Below are 17,998 nucleotides of genomic sequence, written 5' to 3' on the forward strand. Positions count from 1 at the left end.
CAGAGTGAGTTCCACTGCAAATTGGAGGAGCAGCACCTCATATTTCACTTGGGTAGTTTACACCCCAGCGGTATGAACATTGACTTCTCCAATTTCAGGTAGTCCTTGCTTTCTCCCTCCTTCCCCTCTCCTTCCCAGCTCTCCCACAGCTTACTGTCTCCGCCTCTTCCTTTCTTCTTTCCCCCCCCCCCCCCACATCCACATCAGTCTGAAGAAGGGTCTTGACCCGAAACGTCACCTATTCCTGCCCTCCATAGATGCTGCCTCACCCACTGAGTTTCTCCACCATTTTTTGTCTACCTTAGCTACAGACTTGGATTGTTTTCTTTGGAATGCCGGAGGTTGAGGGGAAACCTGATAAAAGTATATCAAATTATGAGAGGCACAGATAGGGTAGACAGTCAGAACCTTCTCCCCAGGATGGAAGAAACTATACAATAGGGCAAAACTTTCAGGTAAGAGAGACACAATTTAAAGGAAATGGGTGGGACAACATTTCTTTTAAACACAGAGGGATGTGAGTGCCTGGAACATGCTGCAGGACGATGGTTGAGGCAGATACGATGGTAGCATTTGAGATAGGTATAAGGATATGCAGGGAATGGAGGGATATGGATTATGTGCAGGCAGATAAAAGTTGATTTTGGCATCATGTTCAGCACAGATATTGTAGGCCGATGAGCCTGTTTTTATTTATTAACGTAATTTTTTTTTCTAATGGTTTATTATGTTTTAAGGTCCCACATTGGAGATTAATGGGCAAAATTAGAGCACATGGTATTGGAGGTAGGATACTGACACGGATAGAAAATTGATTGGCAGACGGGAAACAAAGAGTAGAGATTAACGGGTCGCTTTCAGAATGGCAGGCTGTGACTAGTTGGGTACCACAAGGCTCGGTGCTGGGACCACAGCTATTTACAATATACATTATTGATTTAGATGAAGGGATTAAGAGTAACATTAGAAAATTTGCAGATGACACAAAGCTAGGTGGCAGTGTGAACTGTGAGGAGGATGCTATGAGAATGCAGGGTGACTTGGGCAGGTTGGGTGAGTGGGTCGATGCATGGCAGATGCAGTTTAATGTCGATAAATGTGAGGTTATCCACTTTGGTGGCAAGAACAGGAAGGCAATATCTGAATGGTGTCAAGTTAGGAAAAGGGGAAGTACAATGAGATCTGGATGTCCTTGTTCATCAGTCACTGAAAGTAAGCATGCAGGTATAGCAGGCAGTGAAGAAAGCTAATGACATGTTGGCCTGCATAAGAAGAGGAATTGAGTATAGGAGCAAAGAGGTCATTCTACAGTTGTACAGGGCCCTAGTGAGCCCACACCTGGAGTATTGTGTGCGGTGTTGGTGTCCAAATTTGAGGAAGGACATTCTTGCTATTGAGGGAGTGAAGCATAGGTTCACAAGGTTAATTTCCAGGGTAGCGGGACTGTCATATGTTGAAAGAATGGAGCGACTGGGCTTGTATACACTGGAATTTAGAAGGATGAGAGGATATCTTATTGAAACATATCCGATTATTATGGGATTGGACATGATAGAGGAAGGAAACACGTTCCCGATGTTGGGGGAGTCCAGAACCAGCGGCCACAGTTTAAGAATAAGAGGTAGGCCATTTAGAATGGAGATGAGGAAAAACCTTTTCACCCAGAGAGATCTCAATCTGTGGAATTCTCTGCCTCAGAAGGCAGTGGAGACCAATTCTCTGGATGCTTTCAAGAGAGTTAGATAGAGATCTCAAAGATAGCAGAGTCAAGTGATATGGGGAGAAGGCAGGAACTGGGTACTGATTGTGGATGATCAGCCATGATCACAGTGGCTCAAAGGGCTGAATGGCCTACTCCTGCACCTATTGTTATCTATTGAGTGCTGTGGTTACAGACCTGTTATCCCGCTGCAAGCAAGAATGTCTGTTCTATTTCGGTACGCACGACAATTAATACCGTTGGCTCTTCTGGTGCTGTACTGTTCTATGTTCCACGTTCTATGTTCTACGTTCTACACTCATCCCATTCTATTCTCCCCACATTCTCATCGACCTCTCGCAGGTTCTATCCCCTGACCGGGGGTAATTTACAAGGGGCCAATTAAGACCCCCAACCAACACGATTTGGAAAGTGAGAGAGAAAAAAAAAACAGAGAGCGCCATGGAGTGGGGGTGAACCCACAAATCACGGGGAGAACATAAAAATTCCACGCAGACAGCACCGGAGGTTGGAATTGAACACGGGTTGCCAGTCAGTAACCCCACCAGTTGGGCCATCGTGCCAGTTCTGGATCACTCTGAATCAACCTCAACTTTTCACTTAGACTCCAGATTGAGTCTGGAATCTCGCCAAGTGCCGGTCATCTTTCCATCCTAAATTACATCTCAAATCCTTTCAGCCAAAACTCTTAAAACAACGTTCGTTTGCTGACTTTTCAGTTTCCCCGTTCAATACTTGCTTCTGGAGCAAAACAATGTTCTCGGAGGAGAATTTATGGAATTTGTGGAACTTGGATCTCTAATTTGCCTAATGCTTTTAAAACATTGCATGAAGATATTTTGGATAACATTTTGAATTAGGGAGAGCCATGGAAAAAAATGTTTTACCGAGGATACAGAGAGGCACATCCAAGTGAATAATAGGCTTTTGTGTGACCATCGCAGTTCAAGAACACAATTCAAAATTGTGAAGAAACCATGGAAATAGAAAAACTCATTAAGTTTTAACAATGTTTTTAAAAAAAATAATAATTACTGACCAAATGTATTGAGCCAAAGGACATTTCTCAGTGCTGTAATATACTGTGACTTTTGGATTTGTTACTGTACCTGCCTCAACTACTTACTCTGGCAACTCATTCCATGTAACCACCACCCTCTGCGTGATGAAGTTGCCCGTCGTGTTCCTATTAAATCTTTACCCTCTCACCTTAAATTTATGCCCTTCAGTGTCTGTTCCCCAAACCTGGGAAAATTGCCCTGCGCATTCACCCAACCTATGCCCCCTTGCGATTTTAAACACCTCTATAAGTTCACACCTCTATCTCCTACACGACAAGGAATAAAGTCCTAGCTTGCCCAATCTTTACCTCTAACCCACTCCCTCAGCTCCTTTATTGTATATATCTCAATTTTTATATTCTAATCCAATTGCCATAAAAGCCAGTTGTCCATTAACTTATCATGGACAATATACCTGAAATTGTAGCCGTAAGGCCTATTCAATGTGAACTCCGGCATCCTTCTTCCAGATCTTTGCATTTTCCTCAACCATGAACCTAAATATCCCCCCTCTTATTTATTGACTTTGCATCGCACCCTTTAAAATGAACGAATGAAGAATATAAATACTTATCTCCTACTTTCTACACTTTCTCTTTCTCTCTCTTTTCTTTTTCTTTTTACCTCTTTTCCGCACTTTCTCTCTCTCTTCCTTTTTCTTTTTCACACACTATATATCACATGTTTTTCTATTCTCTATTATCTAGTCTCTCTTTCTCTCTTTCATTTAAAAAAAAATGAAGCTGTACATAAAATGTAACATGCCAATATATATTTGGCACCTGAAAAAAGGTGCCACATTATTGTACTTCTAATAAATATATATTATTTTTTTAATAAAAAAAAATAAAAAAAAATAAAATGAACGAATGACTCAAAGTACATCTGTGCTCAATCTCTACAGCCCTGCTTCATCCAATGTTTACATTTAGTCTTTCTTCAAGTGAAGAAATAATTCCTTTTATCATTCAGACAGTGAAGATTCATGTGAGCATCACGCCTTTTAAATCAGAGGGATACTAATCAGATGGCTTATGTGATGGTGTGAAACTAATTTCCACCAATTTATTGCCCACCTGGTGAAGATGAAAACTCACTGGAGATTATCTATTGCACTGTAATACTCATGAATAATAAAAGGACAAATATAGTGTGAGATGGGCCAGGAAAGTGAAAATTGTGTTGCATGTTAAAAGTAATTTGGGACGTTCGGTTTTGAGGATAACAATGCTTAAGCATTAAATCTTCAATACATTTTTGGCCCTGTGTTATAGCAGCAGTGCATAAAGTCAGAAAACCAGGGTCCCGACCTGAAATGTCACCTATCCATGTTCTACAGATATGATGCCCGACCCACTGAGTTATTCCAGCACAGTGTACCCTTAGAAAACTAGTCAATGCAAACCCTACAATAGTCCTTGTGACGTTTATCCTTTTATTGGCTACAATCAACACTTCAGGTCGACAGTCAGACCCTTTTCCCCAGGGTGGAAATGTCAAAGACTGGCCACACATATCTTTACGGTGTGTGGAGCAAAGTTTAGACGAGATGTGTGGGCCAAGTGTTTTTATTTTACACGGAAGGTGGTCTGTGCCTAGAATGCGTTGCAAGGAGTAGTGGTGGAGGCAGATATGATAGTGGCGTTTAAGAGGCTTTTGGATCGGCACGTGGATATGCAGGGAATGGATCGTGTGCAGGCAGAAGGCATAGTTTAACTCAGTATCATGTTGAGCATAGACACTGTGGGCCGAAAGTCCTGTTTCTGCCCCGTGTGATTCTATGATTTATTTCTCTGAGAAATTCCACATCATAATTTGAATATTAAACTCAGTATATAAGGCGTGGTATATTTCTCCTAACAAAAGCCACAACCAGCTCCTGAAGCCGACTGATGATTGTCGGCACAGACAACGGAATAAAAAAAGTAATAAACGATCTTCTGCACAACTTCTTATTTCTAACCCAATTTTATCTAATCTTTCTCCAATTCGGGAACCATGTTATGGACCCCCTATTGTTGGATGAAGCATCAGTTCACATCTCTATGTTGCTTTTAATTTACTTTGCTCTGACCAACCCAAAACAATAACATCATAGAACATCAAACAGTACAGCACAGGTACAGGTCCTCCTGCCCACAATGTCTGAGCTGAACATGATGCCAAGTTAAACTAATCTCCTCTGCCCGCATGTGATCCATATCCATCCATTCCTTGTATATCCATGCTCCTATCTAAAAGCCTCTAAAAGTCTTAAATGCCACTATCATAGAGTCATAGAGTCTTACAGTGTGGAAACAGGCCCTTCTGGACCAACTTGCCCACACCAGCCAACATGTCCCAACTACACTAGTCCCGCCTGCCTGCGTTTGGTCCATATCCCTCTAAACCTGTCCTATCCATACGATACGATATGATACGATAGAACTTTATTTATGCCCGGAGAGAAATTGATCTGCCAACAGTCAGGAAAACAGAAAAAGCATGAAACACAAAATGTTTCATGCATCCACGTACACGTCTAAATGTTTCTTAAACGTATAGTGATAGTAGCTGCGTCAACAACCTCCTCCGGCACCTCGGTCCATACACCTACCACCCACGAGATTCTGTGCATCTACTGTACCTGATCTATTCCTCTCAAGATTTTGTGCACTCCACCCGATCTAATCCTCTCATGCCTGCCTCCACCACCACCCCTGGCAGCGCTTTCCAGCAATGTGTGTAAAAAACACTTGCACTGCACATCTCATTTAAACTTTCCCCCTCTCCCATCAATGCTGTGCCCTTTAGATAAGTAGAGAAGAGGCACAAAATGTGAAGTCGGAGGAAGTTGGAAGGGGATGGGTGAAGGGGGAAGGGTTGTTGTTGGTTAGTCGCCTAAATTTGGAAAATTCAATGGTCATACCATTCCTTGATTTTACTCCACACTCCTGCAAAGTAATGAATCACTTCCTAATCTTCCAAAGCTTTGTGACCTTGTGCTGTCATCACTGTTCACATTAAGAGGCCTTTGCAGCAATATTGTGCAATTTTCAACTTGCAACTCATTTCTAATAACGTTGTGCAAGAATTCCCAGAATAATTTCCTCCTTTTTTTTTTAATAGATCTATTCTGTCAGAGAGTTCAGAATAAATCTTCTCCCCATTGAACCATAAATGTACACTTCGTCATATAAAAATATGGGATATTATTGTAACTGTGCTTATCAAAACTTGAATTGCCTTTTTCTTTTTGTTCCATTGTAGAATGCAAAGCAAACAAGCTATGCTCTAATAATCAAAATGTTTTCTCAGCAGTTTAGCACCATCTGTACATCTTAATTATTGTTAATACCCAAACAAAGATGAACTCCAATGATAATCAGATTAATCTTTATTTTATTGGAATATCAACAACCATTGATATTCAATGGTAGAGTTGGTGCCAGAGACCCGGGTTTGATAGTGACGAGGGGTGCTGTCTGTATGGAGTTTGTATGTTCTCCTTGTGATCGTGTGGGATTTCTCCAAGTGTTCTGGTTTTCTCCCACACTCCAACCACATACAGGTTTGCAGGCTAACTGGCCTTGGTGATATTGTAAATTGTCACTAGTGTTTAGGATAGTGCTAGTATACGGGGATCGCTGGTCTGCGCGGACTAGGTAGGCCGAAGGGCCTGTTTCTGCGGTGCATCACTAAACTAAACTAATAAAAAAAACACAAAGAAGCTCGTGATTTATCACAGAACCTAGAGCTGTACAATATAGAGGAGATCATTTTGTCTTTGTCTCTGCTAACCCTTTTAAAGGGCCATTCTCTGAATCATGAAAAATACAGCACAAAATACAGCCCATCATGTCCAACATTCGCCCATTATCACTAATCCTGTGTTCGTCACATTTTTTATTCTCCCACCTTCCCGTCAGCTCAGCCCAGATTCCAGCACTCACCGACACACTGAGGGCAATTTACAGGAACCAAACCGCACATGCTTCAACATGCCAACAAACGCTCATCATAGGTTAACCTACTCATTCCTAGGATCATTCTTGTAAACCTCCTCTGGACCCTCTCCAGAGCCAGCACATCCTTCCTCAGATATGGTGCCCAAAATTGCTCACAATATTCCAAATGCAGCCTTACCAGCACCTTGTGCTCTGAGGCATCAGCTCTACTAGCTGAGCTGCCCGATCCCCACTTCTCTACGTTTTACTGCATTTTTTAACTATAGATCCAATTCCCTTTTGAAAGTTACTTCCATCACCTTTCAGGCTGTGTTGTAAAGAACATAATAGCTTGGCACCTAAACTGGATTCCCCTCCCTTCTCCCCCACCCTCCATGTTCCTCCCACCTCTACATTCCCCATCAGTTGCTTTATTCGAGTTCTGGTATAACTCACCTGACTGCCAGTGAAAGCAATACTCCCAAACATCTTTATCAAACCCAAGATGCTTTAACAAGAAGCTTTAACGAGTTAGGAATGGATAAAGTCACAGAACACGGAACACTACAGCACAGGTATACGGCCTTCAGCCCACAATGTCCACGCCAAACGTATTGCCGTTAAAATAATCTCCTCTGCCTTTCATTTCACTGCACATCTTGTATGTGTATGTGACAAATAAACTTGACTTGACTTGACTTGCACATGATGCATATCACTCCATTCCCTGCATATCCATGAGCCCTTAAATGCCACTATCGCATATACCTCCGCTACCACCCCCAGCTGCGAATTCTAGGTACCCACCACCTGCCTGCCCCGCTCAGTTACTCCAGCACTTTGTGTATTTTTGTTTTTGTAAATCAGCATCTGCAGTTCCTTGTTCCTCCCTTAAATTGAAACCAATTCTGTTTCCCATTTCCTCTCCTGTATCCGATTCTGTGAATCTCCAACTTTGTTTTCTTTATTTGTGTCTTTACGGCCACAGACTGAATCTAACGTGTCACAGGAGAACATAAATTAACTTGCTACCAAAATATACAAACTCATGTTTATCTGGATTGACTTGGCAAGTGAATTACAATGCAGACAAATACAAGGTTGTATATTTTGCCAGCAAGTCTAAGTGAGGTAAAATAACACAAGACATCTCGGAGCACAATTATAGCTATCTCAAAAAGTTACACCCAAGGTTAGCAAAGCCATAAAGTGAATCCTGCCCAAGGATTTATTGCTGGAGAAACATAATATTTGAAAAGAAGAAAGTTACGGGTGTCAGAGGTTTTAAGAAGGAGATGAGGAATTTCGTTAGTCAGAGGGTGGTGAATCTGTGGAATTATTTGCCACAGAAGGCTGTGGAGGCCAAGTTAGTGGATATATTTAAGGCAGAGAAGGATAGATTCTTGATTAGTACGGGTGTTAGAGGTTATGAGGAGAAGGCAGGAGAATGTTAGGAGGGAGAGATAGATCAGCCATGATTGAATGGTAGAGTAAACTTGAAGGGCCGAATGGCCTAGGTCTGCTCCTATTACTTCTGACCTTATGACCTTATACTAAATCTATGTCAAACTTTGGTTACACAACACATGGATCGTTTCATAGAGTTCAGATTGTTATATTTTAGAAAGGATATAGAAGCACTGCCCAAGGTGAAAAGAGGACAGACAAGACTAATGTTAGATGAACAAAGTGAGCGCATCTTCCCTCGAGAATGGAAGGTTGGTGACCGAAAAGAACTCTTTAAAATGATGAACGGTTTTGATAGAGTGAATACAGAGAGAATGTTTCTTCTTGTAGGCAAGAGCAAAGCAAGACAGTCAATATGAGCGTCAACTAAAAATTAGTCAGGAGTTTTAAAGACCTTAGAGATGTACGTTGTATCTCTAAATCTCATTCTGGCCCACCCAGTCCGCGCTGACCAGCGATCCCTGCACACTAACACTGGGGATAATTTACAATTTTACCAAGCCAATTAACCTACAAACCTGTATGCCTGTGGAGTGTGGGAGGAAACCGGAGCGCCCAGAGAAAACCCACACAGGTCACGGGGAGAATCTGCAAACTCCATACAGACAGCAGCCGTAGTCAGGATCGAACTTGGGTCTCTGGCGCTGTGAGGCAGCAGCTCTACCGGTGCACCACTGTGCCGCCTGTTAAGAAGACATTTCTCCAAAATGAGGACATTCACTCCCTCATGCAGCAAATACAAATGGGCATAAACATCAGCACAGAGTGGTCGGGCTGAATGGCCTGTTTCAGTGTCAGTTTAGTTTAATTTAGTTCATTATTGTCATGTGTATCGTGGTACAATGAAAAGCATTTTGTTGCATGCCAACCAGTCACCGAAATGACTAAACATGATTACAATCAAGCTGTCCACCCACAGTGCGCAGATACAGGATAAAGGGCACAACGTTTAGTGCAAGATAAAGTCCAGAAAAGTTAGATTAAAGATTGTTCGAAGGTCTCCAATGATATTGATTGAAGGATATAGCGTGGAGAGAGACCCTTCGGCCACCGAGTCTGTGCCAACCATCATACTGTTATCCCACATTTGCATCAACCATTCACTCTGTTTTCCCACTTACGTGTCCACTTGCAACACATTAGGAACAATTTACAACTAACCTACAAGCTCGCATGTCTTTGGGATGTGATTTGATTTTAAATTTACGTTTTAATTTTCTAATCAAAAAACTGCAAAGCCAACATAAAATGTTTTGAAAAATTAAACCATTTTGACAGATTTATCAATTCATTTATCATGCTATCTGAAAAGATGGGCTGGCTGTACTCTGTGTGCAGCCTCAGTGAAGTTTCGTTGATAGATACAGCATGGAAACACCTAACCCATGTCCACCATTGAACACTAGTTCTATGCTATCCCACATTCCCATCTAGTCCCTCCACATTAGGGGCAATTTTACAGCAATCAATTACAAACACGCACATCTTTGGGATGTGGGAGGAAACTGCAGTACCATCGGAAACCCTCACGTTCACAGGGAGAACGTGCAAACTCCACACAGACAGCGCCTGAGATCAGGATCGAACCCGGGTCTCTGGCACTGTGAGGCAGTAGCACTACCAGCTACGCCACCGTGCCTATATATTATTACATAATTCTATTTAATCCACTTTAAAAACTTGAGTCTAGTCTTTCCAACAGTATTATGTAATCAGTCTGTGCTGGAAAATTTTAGATAGCTCATCATAAATCATCAACAAAAAGAGAGAAGTAATACAAATAAAAATAAACAAGGGTTAGATCATTGAAAGTTGATTGTATAAACAAAACAATTGTCATGCTTTGATTCTCATTTAAGAGGCAGAAATTAAGGGTTACGTCCAGAGAAATAAATGCATACTTCATATAATTAAGTTGTCAAATTTCCCTGCTAACTTAAAACATGGAATGTTAAAACTCGATGCACCATCATGAAGTGCATCGAGAGGCTGGTTATGAATCGTGTTAACTCCAACCAGCCTACCCAGCGAGCTTTGATCCACTGCAATTCACTTACTGCCATAACAGGTCCAGGGCTAATGCCTTCTCCCTGGCCCTACACTCATCCCTGGAACATCTGGATAAGAAGGACACCTACTTTAGACTCCTACTCAGACTAGAGCTCTATATTCAATACGATCATCTCAACCAAGCTCATCTGCAAACTCATGGAACGTGGGAGTCAGCACTCCCCTCTGCAACTGGATCTACGACATCCTGACCAACAGACCACAATCAATGAGAATCGGTGACAAATCATTCTCGACGATAATCCTCAGCACTAGTCGCCCGCAAGGATGAGTTCTCAGCCTCCTACAATACCCCTTATACACTCGTGACTGTGCAGCCAAATGCCAATCGGACTCAATTTACAAGTTCGCAGATGGCACCACGGTGGTGGGCCGGATATCGAATAAAGACGAGACAGAGTACAGAGCGGAGATTGAGAACCATGTAACTGGAAATAAAATCAGAACTAAACATCGCTGAATAATAGTTAGCTCTGGCAAGGCTTTTTCTATCCAACCTATCTATTTGTTCACAGAGACCATATCATTCACCTGGGACCTAATCACTAAATATGGACCAAATGCGGGCAGTGTAGATAGGGCATATTGGTCGGCATGAACAAGTTGGGCTGAAAGGACTGCTTCTGTGCTATGCGACTATGATTTCCATTTCCATGTTGGAAGTTAAGCAGAAAATAGGGACATTTAACAACCAGAGCTGCAATTAGAATGTTAGAGCTGCTGCCCGAGGCCTGGGTTCAATCCCGACCACGGGTGCTGTCTCTGCAGAGTTTGCACGTTCTCCCTGTGACCGCGTGGGTTTTCTACGGGTGTTTTGGTTTCCCCCCCCCCCCCCCACGTTCCAAGGATGTGCAGGTTTGTTAATTGGCTTCTGTAAAAATGGCCCCTTGTACGTAGGATGCGAAAGTGGGACAACATTGAAGTAGTGTACGGGTGATCGATGGTCGGCGTGGACTCGGTGGGCCAAAGGCTCTGTTTCCATCCCTAAACTAAACTAATATGAAATCAATCCACCTCTTCAGATTATAACTATTTCGCTGACTATTGGTTGTAATGGCTGCTGGAATGTGTTCTGTTGCTAGGTTCTGTAAGTCCAGAGGCCCATTGCTTCCTTTTACACAGGAAGGTTCATTACTTTGTCAAGCATTACAGGAAAGAATGGGACTGCAGTTCAGGTTTCTGAATTGTTTCCCACAAGGTCCAATCTGAGATCCTGCCTTTCAAAGCAAGCCAAGTTTCTTTTTGCAATTTTTTTTTGTTACTTGGCATTTAGGTTTTGCTCCTGTTGCACAATGATTGGAAAGTGCAAGTCATGGGGGCAGTCATAATACCGGCTGATTAACCCATTATAATCACGGTGAACTCCAGGAAGTGACCGCCTCTTCCAGTTTGCTAAGACATGCAAGATCATGCAGCCTCACAATCCACAACATCCTCAGAAATTAGGCTGCATGCAAACTGGAGCAGCGGCACCTCATATTCCGCCTGGTCCACGCATCTTCTCTCCTTCTTCCTTATCTCACAGCCTTTTGCCTTTTCATCCCTGGCCCTGGCCCAACCATCTTCCAATCAACCCCCCACCCCCCTTCACCTGTATCCACCTCTCACTTACCAGGTTTTGTCCTGTCCCATCTCTCTTACAGCTTTCTCTCCCTTACTACACTCAGTCTGAAGAAGGGTCCCCGTCCTTTCATGTCCTCCAGAGGTGCTGCCTGGCCCCTCTAAGTTACGTCAGGACGTTGTGCCTTATTCTGTAAACCAGCATCTGCAGTACTTTGTGTCTGACCTCAGGAGTGTTGCGAGTGTGATTTGCAGCCTCTCCCTATAACTGCATGGATCTAAACCAAATACTTAGGTCTACAACCATTACTGTAAACTGTAAACTTCCCCTCAGTGTAGATAAGTGGTAAATAAACCAGAGGGCACTCGACAGACAGGGAGGGAGGTAGATGCTGGAGTGCAGAGAAGTAAGGGAAGGCAGGAATAGGACTGATGGGATAAGGAATTATCATTGATCAGATGGGCCAAACATAATGTATCTATGTTGTAGTCTGTAAAACATGCACATTAACACTTTATTCAATGTCACTAAAATAAATAACTTGGTCATTAGAGGAAATAGTTGAGGCAGGTACAATAACAACAATTAAAGGATGGTTACATGGATTAGAAAGGTTTAGAGGAATATGGGCCAAACCGAGGGAAATGACATGTAAAAACAAAGAACTGCAGATGCTTGTTTACCAAGGAAATACACAAAAATGCTGGGGTAACTCAGAGGATCAAGGAACATACCTGGAGAACATGGATGGGTGACATTTCGGGTCGGGACCCCCAAAGGAAGACACAAAATGCTGGAGCAATTCAGCAGGTCAGGCAGCGTGCCTGGAAAACTGGATAGGTGACCAATCAGACCCGCTTAGGTGGGTCATCCAGGACGACATGGGATGGATATGGCCAAAGGACCAGTTTCCATGCCGTATGAGTCTATGACGTGAATATTGCATTGCTTTATGTTCTGCACAAATTAATGAAGGGTTTTGAAAGATTTAATATAAAGAAGACGACTATGTAAGATCGTGAACAAAAATCTCACAGGGGATTTAGAAGAAATGTATTTTTCCTGAATGTGGAATTCAAATCTACAAGCAGAAAACAATGCAGATACACTTAAAGCTAGAATGGGCACAAACATCACCACAAAATGGTTGGGCTAAATGGCTTGCTTTGGTGTTGTATATTGACTGAAAAATACAGCATGGAAACAAGCCCTTTGGCCCCCTGATTACATTCCAACCATCGATCACCCGTTTATCCGAGTTCTATGTTATCTCACTTCCCACACACTAGCGGCAATTTACAGAGGCCAATTAGCTCACAAACACACACGTCCTTGGGACGTGGGAGGAAACCAGAGTACCTGGCGAACACCTACACAGCCACAGGGAGAATATGCAAACTCCACACAAGCAGCAACCAAGGTCAGGATCGAACCCGGCTCTCCGACGCTGTGAGGCAGCAGCTCAACCAGCTGTGCCACTGTGCCTATAACTTACATAATTCCATTTGATGCACATTCAATCCTTGGACAAGCCTTCCAAACATTAAGTACATGGTAAATGGTAGGGAATGGTAGGGAATTGAAGAATGCAGGTGAACAGAGGGATCTGGGAATAACTGTGCACATAGGGTGGTAAAGAAAGCTTTTGGTGTGCTGGCCTTTATAAATCAGAGCATTGAGTATAGAAGTTGGGATGTAATGTTAAAATTGTACAAGGCATTGGTGAGGCCAATTCTGGAGTATGGGGTACAATTTTGGTCGCCTAATTATAGGAAGGATGTCAACAAATTAGAGAGAGTACAGAGGAGATTTATTAGAATGTTGCCTGGGTTTCAGCAACTAAGTTACAGAGAAAGGTTGAACAAGTTAGGGCTTTATTCTTTGGAGCGCAGAAGGTTAAGGGGGGACTTGATAGAGGTCTTTAAAATGATGAGAGGGATAGACAGAGTTGACGTGGATAAGCTTTTCCCACTGAGAGTAGGGAAGATTCAAACAAGGGGACATGACTTGAGAATTAAGGGACAGAAGTTTAGGGGTAACATGAGGGGGAACTTCTTTACTCAGAGAGTGGTGGCTGTGTGGAATGAGCTTCCAGTGAAGGTGGGGTAGGCAGGTTCGTTTTTATCATTTAAAAATAAATTGGATAGTTATATGGACGGGAAAGGAATGGAGGGTTATGGTCTGAGCGCAGGTATATGGGACTAGGGGAGAATACGTGTTTGGCACGGACTAGAAAGGTCGAGATGGCCTGTTTCCGTGCTGTAATTGTTATATGGTTACATGGTTATTACGTGATTAGGCTGTGGTGGAAAATTTTAGCTAGCTCATCATAAATAGAAAAGCAATACAAAATAAAAATAAACAAGCATTAGTTCATTGAAAGTTTATTGCAGAAACATAAAACTGATATGCTTTGACCCTCATCTTAGAGATATGAGTTAATGATTATATTTAAGGAGATCAATCCATGCCTCATATGAGTTATTAACTTTCCCCTGCTAAACTTGATATAGTTTAGTTGCGTTTATTAATGGGGTATAATGCGTATCGGGGTACAATGAAAAGCTTTTTGGTTGCGTGCTATTCAGTCAAAGAAAAGACAATATGTGATAACAATCAAGCTTGAAGAAAAGTCTTGACCCGAAACATCACCCATTCCTTCTCTCCAGAAATGCTGCCTGTCCCACATTACTCCAGCATTTTGTGTCCACCTATAACAATCAAGCCGTCCACAGTGTACAGATAAAGGATAAAGGGTACAGCATTTAGTGCAAGTCAGATAACGTCTGATTAAAGGTCTTCAATGAAGTAGATGGAAGGTCAGGACTACCTTCCTAGCTGTTTGAGAGGACAGTTCATATGCCTGATAACAGCTGGGAAGAAACGGTCCCTGAGTCTGGAGATATGGATAGGAGGTCGAAGTTGGGAGGTCATGTTACAGTTTCTTGGAACGCTGGAGGATGAGGGGTGATTTTACAGTTAGGGTACAAAATCATGAGAGGAATTGATCGGGTAGACGCACCGAGTCTTTTGCCCAGAGTAGGGGAATCGAGAACCAGAGGTCATAGGTTTAAGGTGAGGGGGGGGGAAGATTTAATGGGAACCTGAGGGTAACATTTTTTACACAAAGGGTGGTGGCTGTTTGGAACAAGCTGTTGGAGGAGGTAGTGGTGGCAGGTATCATCGCAACATTTAAGAAACATTTAGACAGTTGTGTGGACAGGGTAGGTTGCGAGGGATATGGGCCAAAAGCAGGCAGGTGGGACTAGTTTAGATGGGGTATATTGGTCGGTGTGGGCAAGTTGGGCCGAATGACCTGTTTTCACGCTGTACGACTCTATGTATGCGTTTACAAACTTCTGTACCTCTTGTCTGATGAGATGAGGGAGTGGCCGGGGAAGGCTTGTTACAATCTGTTAGCAAGGATAAATGTGAATGTAAATTCAACATTGAAACATCTATTTCTGAATGAAGTGTTTGGATAATGTTGTAAATTAGGAAGAATTGACAAAAACACTGTGGGTGCAGAGAGAGCCACATGTTTCCAGCCCATGGATTTTGTATGGCCCTCACATGCCAATGAACATTTGCAATTGCAAAGAAGCCATGGAAATCCTGCAATGAAAATGTATTGATTTTTAAATAATGCTTTTTGTAAGTAATTACAGACTAAGTTTAATAATAATAATAATGGATGGGATTTATATAGCGCCTTTCTAATACTCAAGGCGCTTTACATCGCATTATTCATTCACTCCTCAGTCACACTCGGTGGTGGTAAGCTACTTCTGTAGCCACAGCTGCCCTGGGGCAGACTGACGGAAGCGTGGCTGCCAATCTGCGCCTACGGCCCCTCCGACCACCACCAGTCACTCACACACATTCACACACAGGCAAAGGTGGGTGAAGTGTCTTGCCCAAGGACACAACGACAGTATGCACTCCAAGCGGGATTCGAACCGGCTACCTTCCGGTTGCCAGCCGAACACTTAGCCCATTGCTGCCATCTGCCGTTTAGTTTAGTTTAGAGATACAGTGCAGATACAGGCCCTTCGGCCCACCAAGTCCGCAACGACCAGCGATCCCCCCGCACATTAACACACACTAGGGACAATTTTACATTTATACCAAGCCAATTAACTAACAAGCTTGTACGTCTTTGGACTGTCGGTGGAAACCGAAGATCTCAGAGAAAACCCACGCGGTCACGGGGAGAACGTACAAACTCTGTACAGACAGCACCCGTAGTCGGGATCGAACCCAGGTCTCTGGCGCTTTAAGACAGCAACCTTACCGCTGCGCCACTGTGCCACCCCCCTAAGTGCATAGTCATGGTATGCTGAAGGGTCGGTTTTCTGTGGATACGAGGAACTGCAGATACTGGAATCCCGAGCAAAATACAAAGTGCTGGAGGAACTCAGCGGGTCAGTCAGCATCTGTGGAGGGAATGGACAGATGTAATTTTGCGTCGAGACCCTTCTTCAGAATCCAAAGAAGGGTGCCAACCCAAAACATCGTCTGTCTATTCCCACCCTAGATGCTGCCTGGCCCACTGATTTCTTCCAGCACTTTATGTTTTTACATTTTCTCTGTGCTGTGAGACTCTATGACTATGAAGCCATTTAAAACAAATCAGGAATTTAATTCAGTGAAGTGTCCTCAACCACGCTGTATGAATGCACATTATTAGTTGTTGCTGACGCGATTTGCCAGTAATTCCCTGCTTTGTGTTTCCCAATGCCAACCTTGTCAAGTACAGAATTTCTTATGCAACTGTGGAAATTGCAGCAGTGGGAACAAGGTATCGTCACAAAATCTAAAAATCTTATCTCAGCTTCCTATGCCAAATATTGATACTGTGTTATTCATATGATGTACCAACATACAGATAAAAATTTAATTTGTGCGCTCTCCAGGCAAATCATACCATATCCGGGTACAATCAAACCGTACTCAAGTCTAACGGGTCGTGCAAAGTCAAAGTAGACAGAGTTCAGGACATTGTCTCGCAGGGGTGGAGAAAGTACAGTTAAAAAAAAGTGCAAGTGCCACAGTGCGGTAGATTGGAAGATCGGGAATACATTTTTCATTTATGAGAAGACAGACACAAAATGCTGGAGTAACTCAGCGGGTGAGGCAGCATCTCTGGAGAGAAAGAATGGGCGACGTTTCGGGATGAGACCCTTCTTCAGAGATCCGTTCCATAATCTAATAACTGAGGGGAAGAAGCTGTTCCTGACTCTGGTGGTACGTGCTTTCAAGCTTTTGTATCTTTTGCCGAACAGGATGGGGGGAGATGTGAAAATTGGTTTGAATATGTTGGTTGCTTTCCTGAAGCAGCATGAAGTGTAGATGTAGATAGGGAAGGTAGCTTTAGGATGGATATAAATCTCTCCTGACACCCATTCTAAATAACCTACACACCGTTGTTGTAAACCCCAGAAACTATAACTTTACTGCTCTATTGCACTTTATATCAAAATTTTAAACATCCACCATTGCATTGGTGATGATTTGATGATTTGAGGAGTTTATAAGGTCATAAAGTCATAAGGAATAGGAGTTGATTTAGGCCATTCGGCCCATCAAGTCCATTCCACCATTCAATCATGGCTGATCTATCTCTCCCTCCGAACCCCATTCTTCTGGCTTCTCCCCATAACCTCTGACACCTGTAGTAATCAAGAATCTATCTATCTCTGCCTTGGCCTCTCAGGCCACCTGTGGCAAAGAATTCCAAAATCACAGGCAGTGCTCATGAGCCTGTTGAGCCCCCCCCCCCCCCCCCTCTTTGCTCTTGGATGCCCCCCCGCCAGATCCCTTCGTTCTCAACAACATGGTCTTCTTGATGGTCTTTAAAAAGTGGCCAAGTCTATGCACAGTTAATGAGTTGGTTTTGATTTTCCACAGTGTCTGGTTACAGGAAAAGTTTAATCAGATTGGAAAATAACACATGCAACTACATTGATCAGAAAGAGATTCAGAAAGCTGGAGCCATTTAGCTTAGTTAACATCAGTCATAGACAAAGCAAGTGCACGTTTCTGTGCTGTACAACTCCAGGACTCTCATGCATATTGTAGAAAATAAAATCTCATAAGGATAACAGGTTCGCACGGAAGGTAGACTGGTGGGCTGATAGGAATCAGAGATTAGGCACAAGTACAAATTGCCAATAACACTTGCTCCCTGACA

The 17,998-nt window shown here is 42.9% G+C and overlaps 1 protein-coding gene across 5 annotated transcripts in view; it reads right to left on the reverse strand.

Annotated features, from left to right (window-relative positions):
- LOC116989474 (phospholipid-transporting ATPase IC-like) overlaps positions 1 to 17,998 on the reverse strand; it is a 118,534-nt gene that overhangs the window by 68,635 nt on the left and 31,901 nt on the right. The gene's annotated exons all lie outside the window — the stretch shown is intronic.

Source organism: Amblyraja radiata, chromosome 29, assembly GCF_010909765.2.
Source record: "Amblyraja radiata isolate CabotCenter1 chromosome 29, sAmbRad1.1.pri, whole genome shotgun sequence".
NCBI classification, from domain to species: domain Eukaryota; kingdom Metazoa; phylum Chordata; class Chondrichthyes; order Rajiformes; family Rajidae; genus Amblyraja; species Amblyraja radiata.